Source organism: Dipteris shenzhenensis, chromosome 7 (genome assembly GCF_047967505.1).
Source record: "Dipteris shenzhenensis isolate YYH24624 ecotype China chromosome 7, Dip_SZ_1.0, whole genome shotgun sequence".
Lineage (NCBI taxonomy): Eukaryota > Viridiplantae > Streptophyta > Polypodiopsida > Gleicheniales > Dipteridaceae > Dipteris > Dipteris shenzhenensis.
The window spans coordinates 27,064,324-27,078,917 of record NC_141602.1 but is presented as its reverse complement, the minus strand read 5'-3'; the positions used below and the strand labels follow the sequence as shown (position 1 = coordinate 27,078,917).

The window sequence follows — 14,594 nt, the reverse complement described above, 5'->3', positions numbered from 1 at the left end:
CATCGTCTTGGTTAATGGTGTCCGAGAAAATCGACAGAAAGGTGTGTGTGAGAGAGAGAGAGAGAGAGAGAGGATATGCTTGATACTTCGCTACACATAGCTGCTAGCAGGCTGCCAGCAACTGGGAATTGAGCACTCCACGAGAGAGAGAGAGAGAGAGAGAGTTTAACCTCGTACTAGGAACGCTATGCATCGTAATATACAGAGAGAGCGAGGGGGGGAGAGAGAGAGAGAGAGAGCGCGCAGAGATGCAGACAAGATAGATAGATATATATATATATATATATATACATAGAGAGAGAGACAGAGCAACTGAGAGCGAGCGAGAGAGAGACCCATCACGCCTGAGAGAGGTATACGAGGGCTCGAGCTTGTCACAACTAATTGTATATATAGATAGACAGGATAATATTCCTTCGTTTACGCTCTGGATTCATCTTTGTTCGCTGGATGGTGCTTGTGGATCGTCACCCTTCTTGTATAAGAATTCTCTACCACCCTCGAAACTTTATCGTGCTGCGGTTTTGGATCAACCATCACTTTGAACACCGATTCCTCAAATTTCATCGACCTGTTCCTCTTGCATGAGGCCTTCGTCATTGTCATTTTCGAATCGGTACGGGAATTGCGGTTCTCCTTTGGTCCCTTGCCAGTAAAATGATGCTCGACAAACTCTTCGTGTTTGCCGAGATCTTGCCCTTGAATCTTGGACATACAATGAGTGCCGCGAGCAGACTCAGAGTCTGCGGAAGTCGGGGCTGCCCCTTGAAGAAGACTTATAAGCTTCTCCTGACCCATCTGCCTTGCCAAGCACATTGGCGTCAAGCCCCTCTTATCCTGTTTCTCCACTCTCGCTCCTCTGAGCAGAAGGAAGCTAACAACCTTCGCCCGAGCCTTTGCTACTGCCACATGAAACGAGGTCGATCCATCCGCTCTTGGTGGGTTGACATCTGCTCCGTAGTCGAGCAAGTCCTGCAAAACGTCGATATTCCCCTTTTGTGCTGCGTCGCATAGACATTCCCCCTCTGTTCCTGAGTTTAAACTTGCGCCATTTTCCCACAGCAGTCGAGCTACTTGCTCACGCCGTCCCTTTATCGCCTCCCATAGAGGAACACTGTCTTCATTATCTGCTAACATCAATACACAAACGCAAATAATGTTCTGTAGGGGCTGACAAGTTTGAAAAAACGGGAGAAAGGTTCTCTTGGCCTAAGGGTCTCGCCAAGCGTTGAAATGTCTCATAGACCTTTCGGTGTTTCAAGACTTTAATAAACTCTCTCTCTCTCTCTTTCTACATACATATATCAAAATGATGTATTAGATTGGCGAGAGTGTTTGACCACGATGGTCACGGAAATGACGAGGAGCCTTATACGCAGATCTGCGACAGAATTGCGCTTGAGATTGCGCTTCTAACCAAACTCTGCCATGAACTAGAACACATAGGGGGAGCTAGGAGGTACATTGGACAAAATTACACTCAATGTCAATGATGAAAAGAATCTATTCAGGGTAACTTAACACTTCCCATTAGCGATGGACGAAAGCTAAGATATTCAAGGTTCAGAGTTAGGACAACTGAGAGCTTGCAAATGAGAAATGCAGCATCTAAGGTATTGACTTGATTCTGAGGACTCTGTAACTTAGTAACATATACATGAAGACAGACATGGAAAACATTTCGAATAGACTCTGTAACTTAGTAACATATACATGAAGACAGACATGGAAAACATGTATGCAAATTGCAGGCAGAGACGTGAAGGGCGTACAGAGGGAGAGAGAGGGAGGGAGGGAGGGAGAGAGAGAGATTTGCCTTGAACGTTAAGATCAGCCCCGTGCTCAATGAGAACTTTGATGCACTCCATGTACCCATTGGCTGCTGCTATGTGCTGAGCACGTTTTGAAATACACTCATCGTTATTATTAAGAGTACAACTCAGACGAAACAGGCATAAAGCTGACCAGTCAAAGTTGGGATTCTTAGCCATGGCATTACCACAGGTGTGCGACCACCATGGTCTGCCGTGTTTGGGTCCATTCCTTGCAATAGAGCTGTAGTAGAAGCTGAGTGTTTCCCATTGATGCAGCATAGCGAAGGCTGAGCATTATGCCCCCACCTCCTTGAGCAATTGCATCCTCAATTTCTTTAGCTAGCTCTGACACACTTGCAATCTTGGAGTCTTTCATATGCTGTCATTAGTGATCAATAGAACAATTACTAAAGATAGTGTTTTCACCGATTAAATCCGTATCAAGCGTGACTTACAACTCAATTTGCAGATATAGCATGCTCTTGCTACCTGGAAAAGGTTGTCAATTATGATCTGTCCATCAACCCTGTTGGCTTGAATAATGTTGATGAAGCTGATCCTATTTATTCTTAAAAGTTGCGAAAGCTTCCTAGTGCGGACTGTGAACAGCTGTGGCAGGAAGCACAGCACTCCTATCTCGCCAACATCACCTGCATCTGCAAGTCCAGTTGCCTGAAAGGAATGTATGCATAGTTATCGTGGCCATAAAAAGACATTGACAGTGTGTGCTAGGCAAGCAATGTTCCAGATGCAAGCATAGTACACGAATCTATTGCACTGTATTTTGCAAAGATGCAGAAAAAGGAGAGCATCGAATTCACAGGGCTGCAGTTAATATAGCCGGCTGGCAAGCCACAAACTAGGTGAGGACTGCAAGTTTATTGCCATGCAGTTTAGCTACATGGAAAGACAATTAGATGACTGTGTAGGAGTAGGAGGATAAGGAAGATTGGGCGTTTGGTAAGGGTAGGCCAGGTGAGTCATAGCAGAAATAAGTCTCTCTCTCTCTCTCTCTCTCTCTCTCTCCATACATACATATACACCAAAAATATAAATGTAAATATAACCGGATTTCACCAAAAAGAAAAAGTGTGTGTGTGTGTAGAGACACACATTTTTTATGTGATACAAGTTGTGGAGTTGGCAACATGCACAAGTCTTTTGGTTCACCTCAAAAAAACTTAGTGTACCACGTGCATTCAAAAGGAGGGAGATTTTAATGCAGATTTGGAAAAATTTTAACAGGATTTCAATAACAAGAGGGATTTTTTAATTTTACGTTTAAGAAAAATTAGTTAGTTCATAAGGAAAGAGGGGTGGTGTTATTGGGGAAAATATTTTAGTTGAGGGGTTTTTTTAATACCCTTTGAATGCACGTGATACGTAGGGCTTTTTAGTAGTGCACCCCCCAGGGGAGTAGGTGTCCCCTACTTCTTCTACCTTTTCCACGTTTCACTATTTTTGGATGTCGCTTAGGCAATCCTTTTATGATTGCCTCTTTGTTCGTTAGATAGATTACTCTGTTTACTTGTCTTACAATGAAATCTTTAATATATTGTAATTGCATGTCTTCTCTTTGGAGTCTGCTTTTTGTAATATAATCATACATGGATTTACCAAAAAAATAAATAAATTGTGTGCGCTAAATTGCAGTTAGGATTGAGCAGTAGAGAGAGTGAGGATAGTCTATCTCCTGCTACATTGGTATCAGAGCTTCAGATTCTTTCCTGAGATCGAGGGGTATTTTATATTTTTTGTGTGTATTTTGTTCCCACCCCGGACTAGTGGTAGTACCATACTCCATTAGTTGCTCCCTCCCTTACTCCATCGTACATCGGGCCCGTTCCCGTTACCTGTAAGTAAAAGAGGGAAATTTTTTCCCCAAAAATCAAGAGGTTCAGGTTAGTCAAGGACAGCCCCATCGTTTATGGTCCATACAAGATCCGGTAAGGACACCATGAGCACCAGTGAGCAGTCCAACACAGGGGGGAGGGTTTAGTGCCTCAACCACCACCCCCACCCCCACCACAGAATCCTGCAGACACTTCCATGACTTCCATGACAGCCATGTTGTAGGCTATGATGGAGATGCAGCAACAACAGTCCGAGGCTCTCTTCACCCACATGACCCAGCTTCAAGAGATGCAGGAAGGTAGTGAGTAGGTTGCCAGAGAACGCGAGAGGCTAGGTTGGGACGCAAAAGAAGAACACAATTGGGAGGCTCGAGAAGCAAAAGAAGAACGTGATTGGGAAGCTCGAGAGGCCGAAAGGGCAGCTTGAGAAGCAAAAGACGAACACAATCGAGAGGCTCAAGAAGCCAAGGAGATCCTAGAGCATGCCGCTCACGGAGAGAAGGAAGAATGGGACCCACATTTTCTAATTTCTCTACTCCGACTAGCGGGGGGAGAAAAGGAGAGATTTCCACCTCCAGCCAAGCTTGCCTTTTCGGGTAAGCTCAACTTCACACGGTATGATGGTAAGTAGGAACCCTACTTCGTGGGTCAATCAATTCGAAAGTTTTTTTTCAGTGATGCCTACGAAGGACAATGATACGGTGCATTCTGGCATACATGCACCTCATAGGTGAGGCGGTCAATTGGTGGCTCAAGTGGCAGAAGGACCACTATGATGCAAACGAGGACACACTTTTCTATAGCTGGATGGAATTCGTGAGGCTCGAGAAGGAAAAGAAGAACGTGATTGGGAAGCTCGAGAGGCCGAAAGGGCAGCTTGAGAAGCAAAAGACGAACACAATCGAGAGGCTCAGGAAGCCAAGGAGATCCTAGAGCGTGCCGCTCGTGGAGAGAAGGAAGAATGGGACCCGCATTTTCTCATTTCTCTACTCCGACCAGCGGGGGGAGAAAAGGAGAGATTTCCACCTCCAGCCAAGCTTGCCTTTTCGGGTAAGCTCAACTTCACACGGTACGATGGTAAGTAGGAACCCTACTTCGTGGGTCAATCAATTCGAAAGTTTTTTTTCAGTGATGCCTACGAAGGACAACGATACGGTGCATTCTGGCATACATGCACCTCACAAGTGAGGCGGTCAATTGGTGGCTCAAGTGGCAGAAGGACCACTATAATGCAAACGAGGAGACACTTTTCTATAGCTGGATGGAATTCGTGAAGGATCTTCGATCATGATTCTTGCCACCGTAGTTCTTGGACAAGCTCTAGAGTCAGCTCTACGAGCTATGCTAGGGAGACATCGGGACGGTGAATCATTATGCCAATAAGTTCACTCGCGTGTTTATACACTTGCAGCTGGAGGACAGTCAAAAGTTGAGCAAACTCCATGGGCTAAGTACAGACATCCAGTGGTATGTCAAAAGTTTCAGGCCATGGGATTATGAGTGTGCTTACGAGCTTGCTCAGAACTTTGAGCTCATGCACAAGGGCCAAGGATCCAAGCAAGTCAACAGTAAGAAGCCCCAAGATTCCACACTAGGTGATGGTGGGAATGGGCAAAACAAGAGCTGGATGGCGAGGGACAGTAACGGCTATGGTGGGTACTTGGATACAGCGACACGAGCAATCTGCCAAGGAGAACTGATGCTTCCATTGTCAAGTGCCGGGCCATAATAAGAACGGTTTCCTGCATTATCAGAAGCTTCTAGCAGCAGGAGCCGTGGCAAGTGGTTCAGCAACAGCCTCGTTGTTTGCATTTTCTTCTCTCTCTTCGTTTTGGAAGCTTTCTCTGAGCCATCCCGTGCCAGCCGTCGGCCTCGAGCCACCATAAGAGTCCATGCTGGCTGCCTACCGTCCATTCGGCATCAACAATCCTTATGTTTGATGTAAATCTTCTATTTTGGAGTCTTGTAGTAGTCATCAAGGAGCTTGATGAACAGCAGACTATAGGGACAACCTCAGTAGTCATCCAGGACCTTGAAGCTCAGCAAAAGGGGGAGCCTCGTTATGTTTCAGTTTATGGACAGGTCGGTGGTTAGAAGGTCCTTATCTTGGCAATTTCAGGCAGTTCTGAGGACATCATCTCCACCAAAGCAGCTCAGAAGGCTCAATTGCCTATTACGCCAATGGAACCAACATTATATTTGAACTAGAGGAATGGATAAGACAAGAGGGCAGATGTGGTATTCAGATTGCAGGATATGTGGTTTTACTTTTTATCTATGCAAATGATGCGGTCCTTTTTGCCCAAAAGTGTAGGTCAGCTTCAAAAGCACCTCAATGTTCTCTCAGATTTCTGCAAAAGAACAGGTGTGATTGTAGATGCTGACTAGTGAGAAGACCAAGATGATCATTGGGAAAAAAGATAAGGTCTGGGTCTATTTTGTTTGATGGGAGCAAGCTAGAAGTGGTGAAATTTTACAAGTATCTAGGATTGGATTCGAGGACAACTACAAGTGGAATCTCTATGTAGAAAAGAGGATGCCTGGAGGCCTAGAAGCTTTGTTCAGCTCACAAAACAAATGCAGAAAATCAAACATCTTGAATTGGAGTATGGGAAAATTCCTTTTTTAGACTCTAGCCAAGTGATCGTCAAGTATGGGGCACAAATCTAGCAAAAAAAATGTGGAAAAGAATAGAGAGGATTCATAAAAGATTCCTAATAGAAGAGTTAGGGGTAAGAGTGATTTTGGTAGAAATTGGAAGCTACCTCTTGATGGTTAAGCAATTTGTCTCTTGATCTCTTATATGGTCAAACGGGCAAAAATGAATAGCAAGAGTATCCCTTACAAAGTGATGGAAGAGACAAGAAAAAAGGATGGTTCACAGAGGACATAAGTGGTTTGAAAGGTGGGATATCTCAAGCCAAGTCTTATCTGAGAAGAAAGGAGCCATAGCCATAACGGAATTTGTGCAATAGAAAGTGGTGGACAGTTTGTGGAGAGCATGTAAGGGGAAATACAAGAAAGAGATAAACCCCATGTTAACATACAATGAACAACAATACCTCAAGGACAATATCTCCATGTATAAGAGACATGCTATTTGTAGATTTAGAGTCAGCTCCCATGACCTAGAGGTAGAGACCACTAGGTGGACAGCCACCCCCAGGCAAGAGAAGTAGTCAGATCCCATGAAATAGAGGTAGAGACCCGTAGATGGACAGCCACCTCTAGGCAAGAGAGACTGTGTAAATTCTGTAAGGATGGTTTGATCGAGGACAAGCATCACTTTATATGGCAGTGTCAGTGATACTCGGCGATCAAATTGGCACAAGATATGCAGACGGTGCCACAGGATCTAATGACCTTTTTCTCCCTCCCAACACGATATGTTGGAGCTGCATTGATCCTAATGGCAATGCATAGGAACTTGGAAGACACTCCTAGCATCTAGGGCATTCACCAACGGGGGGATCTTAGAGACCCTCTATAATATTCCACTAGAGATTAGGTGGCTCGCAGGGATATACAGCCCTTTCCGGGACCATTTATGTCCATACTCTTTCTTACTAGTTTTCTCATTTTTGGTTTTACATGTTTGTGGTTTTGTTGCATCGTTTCAATAACTTAGACTGAGTTGGGTAGGTTTACTTACCCAAGTGCACACTCTCTCTCCTTTTCTTTGCTATTCTGTCCCCCTTCTCTCGTTGTGCCAATATGCCCTAATGTCATCATTGCATATTGCTTCACGTGAATATTCTATTGCATTCTCATCATCAACTTTTTTGTTCGTGGACAATGACTCTATTCCAATCGTGACTTTCCTCACCAAATTCCAATTAGTGCCACATCATGAAGCATTGCCTCCCGAAATGCATCATCAAGACTAGCCACGGGTACACCTCATCAAGGCTAGTCTCAAAACACGTCATCAAGGCCAATCATTGGTACAAAAGTTATCGTCCTCGATATGACAACAATAATTGGTCTCGATACATGAACATGGCCAACCTCTGGTACATGCCATAAAGACTAGTCGTACATGCCAGCAATGACAAGCCTTGGATTCTTATTTCGGTAGTTTCATATTGTTCCATTTTTATTTCATCATTCCGGATACCGATGGGGTTCTCGGATCCATGACAAATTTCTGGATTTCAAGTTTTCATTTTCGGAGGTGGCTCCTAGATTCCAATCCTGAGCACACCTAGAGCTTGGATTTTGTCATCTCCCATATTTTGGATTCCATATTTGGCACCTAGATCTTGGACTTTGTGTCATCTTGTGGAAGTCAAATTCACATATGGTACTTGAATCTTGGATCCTGTGTTCTCATTCGGATCTTGGATTACACGTAAGCATCCAGATTTCGGATTTCACATTTCCAAGATATAGATCTGGCCCACGATCCAATGCACTTGCAAATTTTGGCATTCTCTCATCCACTATGGCGCCCAAATCTGCAACCTATTGGATGACCCTTTTCTAAGCGATGATCCATCGGTTGAGGCTGCTCAACATGGGCAAGTGCCATCCACAATGGGAGTACCCAACCACTGGTAGCACGAGTATGCCTTCCCATCCCCTATCATCTGCATCGGTGCCTATGGATGCACAATCTTTAGAGGCATTGCTTTAGGGTACATTTGTCAGTTGGGACAACAACTTGGTCAGTAGATCTCCCGGAAAATTGACTAGCAAATGAACCCAATTGTTGCGCATACATTTTAGGACAAAGGCAAGCAGCCTATATCCTAGCATGTGGATTACATACTGATCACCAGGAGAGGCAAATAGCTTGTATCCCAGCATGGGGATCCCTCGGATAGTCATGATATCGTCCCTGCACCACATGGAGGTCTTACGGTAGATGCTCGACGCCCTTCTAGCTTTCAGTCAATTTCAAATGGAGCCTTGAGCTCAGCTTGGGCATATCTTGAGTCAGTATTTGCCACAGAGGAAGCTTGTATGAGAATGGACAAGGACAAGGAGAAGGGTTTCTAGTGACTTGACATTGAGGTTGTAGGAATACAATAACCAATCCAGAGTGCGAAAAGTGGATTCTGATAAGCGTAGATGTAGTGACTATGGCATAATTTTTTGAGTTTGTCTGTTTGACCACAACAGGCTTCTGGAGCCTCATGAGTCTTCTGCCTCAGTTTTGAGAGTTGAGAAATTGCGAAACAGAGAATCGCTTGTCCTGGTGGCTTCTTGGAAAGATGCGAATCAGCAGCTGGCTCCCGGGATGGCCCTGGCAAGGTGCGAATTTGCAGAACAGCTTCTAGAAGAGGTGATTTTGCAAGCTAGGGCTCTTGGCTGGTGGCAAATCCATAAGATGGGCATGGAAGGTATGTGGACAGCTGGGGAGCAGGAAAAACGAGATTCTGTATTGAGATGGAGCTGGACCAACCCTTGCTTAGCCCCCAATCCACTTGAGCCAAGAACAGCTGCCTTTGCTTGCCCTGCAAGTCACTTGAGTTTTACCCCTCTCTAACCTTCAGATCCTTTGCCTTGGCCCATGGAATTAATTGCACCACTGAAGTGTCCTTTACAATTTTAATCAGTTTGAGGCCAGGTCAGTTACCGTAAATTTCTAAACATTAGAAATTCACGTCCCCGTGACAGCTCAAAGGCTAGTTTGGAGTGTGCAAAGTGAGCAGCGGGCTGTTTTTTCTAGACACATATTTTTGGCTCACTGGGTGCATCCATGTTTCATTGCATTCCAAGTGTGACCACTGGTTTAGAGCACAATTCTGTGATTCCATTGTGCACGGACGCATGCTCGCCTTCTTGGAGCTGGTCCTGAGAGTGTTGTTCATCCATGTTCGCTCTTAGCTTTGTTGGGCTTACTGAAACATATGAGTTTCTTCTGCTGCAAACTTCTATTTGCAAGTTGAGGCAAAGCAATGGATAATCGAAGCAGTTAATACATATTCACTGTCCAGAAAATATAGTAGAAGAGAATACCCTGTGGACTGTGGTGATTGTCTAGTCTTAGCAGTGTCTAAGTTATGCAGTGAAAAAGGAACTGTAGGGTATAATTCATGTATTGATTTGTTAATCCAAGTAGTGCTGTGGCAAAAATGCTGTGATTTCATGTTTAGCTGAAGGCATACCATACCTGTTCAGTGCCATTGTTATAAGTGTATAAATCCTGCACACCCAATAGCACAATATATAAGCTTCGTACATGGTCTACGTCAGTATTTCATGTATCTGAACACTTTTATCGTTTCATTAACTCTAGTATTCTGACAAAAAAATCTTGTCAAATATAGGTGTAAATGCTAGCTGTCATACCACTGCTCCCGAAACCAAAATGTAAAACTCAGTTGGAGACTCATTTTGGAGCATGATGTCTTCCTTTGGAGAGAAATATTCTGGTTTCATTTCTGTTACCTTAAGTCATCAAATAAGCAATTCTTTTAGTTGAAGTAAGCTGAAACTGCATGCTGAGCTTTCTTACAAACTGCGTGAACAAACTGGAAGCAGGATGAATTCTGAGTAATGTTTACAGAGCATGCTGGTCGTATATCTAGAATTCAGACACAAGTTGTAACATGAAATTATATGAAGTTCCCTGAAACAAATAAGCACTTTCTACTGTGGGAATCAACAAATGCTCCGCAATGCTAGAGCGGATAGCTTTGGGCAGATCAGGCATGATTTCCTCATGTCTGAGGCTCTCTGTTCTGAATTTAATCCAGATATGATCTTGCATTTGGTCGTGTAACCTTTGTGCCAATCGATTTCGGTTTGCAAAATTTGTGATTGCTTGAACTGAATCTCTCTGCAGGAAAATAAAATTTTCAGTCTCATTGCCACCTCTGCAGTACAGTTTATATTAGAATAAAAACCAAGATGCATCGAATCCAGCTCTTACAAATTTCCTGGTCCGACTTGTAACATGCACAATGAGATTGGTCACGTTCCCTATCAAATATGCTGTTAGACCTAGATTAAACAGCATGTACACAATCTCGAAAACCATCTCTGTGTAATTCTGGGCATGAAGGTCCCCATAACCAACAGATGTGAGCGTTGATAGTGACCAGTAAATGGCATAAATATAGCATATCCATGGGCTTTGTTCTCTGAAGCCAGGAAGGACTGATCCAATCCATGTCTCTTTTTCCTTATCTTTTGGGTACAATGTGGCAAGCAGATAATAAAAGCAACCTGCACTATGAACAGCTAACAGCGTAACCTGCAAGGCCAAACTTTAGTATGAATGATGAGAATACTGATTTTCAGTTGGCAGATGCCAGTTCTTCTAGGAAAAAGTACTGAATTGAAAGTCAAAGTAGAATTTGTTTATTTATGTCAATTTTTAAGGTTGCTTGAAACAGAATTCATAACTATTTCAAAAGGAACGACTAATCTCGCTTGTGGTGGTTAGGTCTTTGACTTGTACTACAAATAGTTCAACTGAGAATGGGAGCTTGATATACATACATACATACATATGTATGTACGTACGGACATACAAATATATATATGTGTGTGTGTGTGTGTGTGTGTGTGTGGAGAGAGAGAGAGAGAGAGAGAGAGAGAGAGAGAGAGAGAGAGAGGTTCATTAACGTCTGCAAAAGATCAAAAAAGTCTATGAGACTAAAAGATTTGTAATACATCATGCTCTAAATACCCCATGTAGGAGCCCTATAGGAAACATGGAACATGCCAAGGATCTTGTGAGTAATGGACTCCGCTCAGGATCTATCATTAATGATCTTAGTTGTACACAAGTATACCCCAATCTTGGTGTCTCTGGAGCATATTTGCGGGTTAGTTGATGTCACCATCTACTCCGCTTCTTGGGGTGTACTTGTGGGCACTGTGCAGGGTAGCACTGTAACATTGTGAGGAGTTTACCTTGGATGGAGCATGTGCTCGCTAGTCTTGTGGCCATTCTCAAACTCTTGTTTGATGTCCATGAAGAGCATGCATGTGGTGGCTACTCAAATGTGGGCTCTTCCTCTGTGAAGAAGTTGGTGAACCTAAAGTGTCGCAGCTCTTGATCAAGCGGTGTTTGCATAAGTGTAGGTCCGTACAGCGTTGGTTCTAGTAATCGATGACTCGGTTCGTGTCCTTGGATCCTTGCTAAAAAAGTTACTTGTATTTGCTTCGGATATTGTTAGTTTGATTCAGGTCATCTTTGGAGTACACATGCTCCTTGTCTCCACCTCTTGTGTCTTATGTATGGTGCAGTGTCTCTGCTTTCACCTCTCCCCTTGTCTTGATGTGGAAGAGATGTGCCTAGAACTTCCCAAGCTAGATGTACAACATTTGATAGGTATCCCAATGCCCGAATAAAGCCATCCTTAGGGGCTTAGCACATGGGAAGAAATAGGATGGGAATGGGAAAAGGTGGTCCCAAGTGGTCCCATGCATATTTCTATCCTATTCCCATCCCACCATATGCTAACAAAAAAAGAGCTAGGGATGGGTTTAGGTGAAAGAGGACACATGGCATCATTTCATGTGTTTAGGAGGTGGGGATAAGGACACTTGCCATTCTCACATGTTTTGGAATCCCTAAAAAAGGGGAACCCATTTTGGTTGCCAGGGTGTAGAGGCCATGGTTCATGATGGGAGAAAAAGTGGCTACTTCCATTCTAAATCCATCTTAGACCAAATGGTCTATGATGGGTGCAGTTAGCTGGTTTCCGCGTAGTTACATGAGAGTGGAGCATTGATATCTAACACCCTCCCTCAATGTCCATCCGCAAGTGAACTTACTTTTTTGGCCCAATGCCAAGTTGAAGATGCCTCTCCAGCAAGTCTCTTCCAAGAGCCTTCGTGAAGATGTCCGCAGCATTCTGTGTAGTCGGACAGTATACCAAGTCGACCTCTCCATCCATGATGAGCTTGCGTACAAAGTGATATTGAATCTCAATGTGTTTTGTGCGAGCATGGAACACAAGGTTCTTTGCAATTGCCATGCAACTCTGATTGTCACATGATAACTACGTAGGCTTGTTCTGCATTGCACCCATGTCTCCTAAAATCCTCCTCAACCACATTGCCTCACAAGAGGCAAAACATGCTGATTTGTACTCAACCTCAGTAGAAGAAAGAGCAACTGTGGATTGCTTCTTGCTGACCCATGACACAGCTTCAGATCCAAGTGAGAAACAGTAACCTGTCACTGATCTCATGTTGTCCACGTCTCCTGCCTAATTCGAGTCATAGAATCTGGTCAAGATGTTGTCCTTGGTATAGGTGATGCCATAATCAAGTGTGCCTTTGATGTATTTCAGCACTCGCATCCCTGTCCTCCAATGGTTCTTTCGGGGCTTATTGGAAAACTTGCTTATTACATCAATCGCAAAGCTGATGTCCGGTCGCGTGTTGCACAAGTAAATTAAACTGCCCACAAGTCTTCTGTACTTCACTTCGTCCACCAGTGGTGATGAATCTTCGTTTGAGAGCTTCACATCAACCTCCATAGGAGTGCCAACTGTCTTGCACTCAGCCATGTCAAATGCCTTCAGTATCTCTCTAGCATACTTCAGTTATGAGATGAATATATGTTTTGGCTCTTGTTAAACTTCAATCCTCAAACAGAAATGCATCAGTCCGAGGTCTGTCATTTCAAACTCTCTTCCTAGCAACTGCTTTGTCTGTGAGATCTTTTCTTCATGGTTTTCTGTTATGACAAGGTCGTCCACATAAAGGACCACGATCATACACCTGCCTCCTCTGTAGATATACAAATTTGCATCAGATGGGCTCCTCTTGAACCCGTTTTGCAGAAAGTAGGCATCAATCCACTGGTACCACGCTCGTGGGGCCTGTTTCAGCTCATAAAGTGCCTTCTTTAGTTTACAGACTTTACCTTCTGAACTGGGGATCACAAAACTTGGTGGTTGTTCCACGTATACCTCCTCCTTGAGATCTTCATTTAGAAAGGCAGATTTTACATCCATCTGAAATACGGGTCAACTTTCCTGTGCTGCTAAAGCCAAAACATTGCGAATTGTGGTTAGTTGAGCTGTGGAAGCAAAAGTATCCTGATAATCAAAACCATGTACCTGTGCAAATCCTTTTGCCACGAGCTGAGCCTTGTACTTATCCAACGTGCCGCGGACTTATAGTTGGTCTTGTACACCCACTTGGTGCCAATTACCTTGTGTTTTGGTGATCGATCCACAAGGTCCCAAGTGTTGTTCTTCATTATGGAGCCATACTCCGACTGCATAGCCTCCATCCACCTATCATCACCAAAGAACATGAGCATTTGTGAGCTGGGTTACCTCCTTGCTTCCAAATGGTTATTCCACTTCCTCGAGAGTGGAGCATTGATATCTAACACCTTTTTCCAACCATTAGATGCAGAGTAGATCCAATAGATCACACAAGAAGCAATTATGAACATGCGGGCAGCTGCCAGCAACATTTAATCCAAGGTGGTGAATTTGTCATGTGGGTGCCACCCACATCCCATAAGTCAATCTAAAGGTGTTCAGGAAATCTACTCTCTTTTATTTTATTTTTTGGGGGTGGGGGGGCATTCCAATCCACTCCTGAGTTGTGTGATATTTTTGTATTCGTCCACATACGTCCCAAGATATCAATAGTTGAGCACATGTTATAGTTCTTGTCAGCTATCTAATACTAGAAGCATGAGTTGTAGTGCTTGAAGATTTAATGTTGTGGCTATAGAGGCTTTTGAAGCGTTCTTGATTCTTTGTGTGGAGATTGTTGTTATAAATGCCTCAAAAAGGTGGTGTTGGAAGATTGGAGTTTTGATGTGTATTCCAATGACATTCTGCTTTAACAAGGTTACTGCTTAGACCATTGGCTTCTCAAAATTTTTTGCCTAACCATCTACTAATGTAAAGAAAACAATATATTCAACTATTTGTAAGATGAAGAAAGGCCTGTTGCAATAGAATGCAACCCACTCCTTACGAATCTAGCTCACTGT

The 14,594-nt window shown here is 43.6% G+C and overlaps 1 pseudogene; it reads right to left on the bottom strand.

Moving 5' to 3' along the window:
- Positions 1-420: 420 nt before the first annotated feature.
- On the bottom strand, positions 421-11,654 carry LOC147900171 (potassium channel AKT1-like; annotated as a pseudogene).
- Between the last annotated feature and the right edge of the window lie 2,940 nt (positions 11,655-14,594).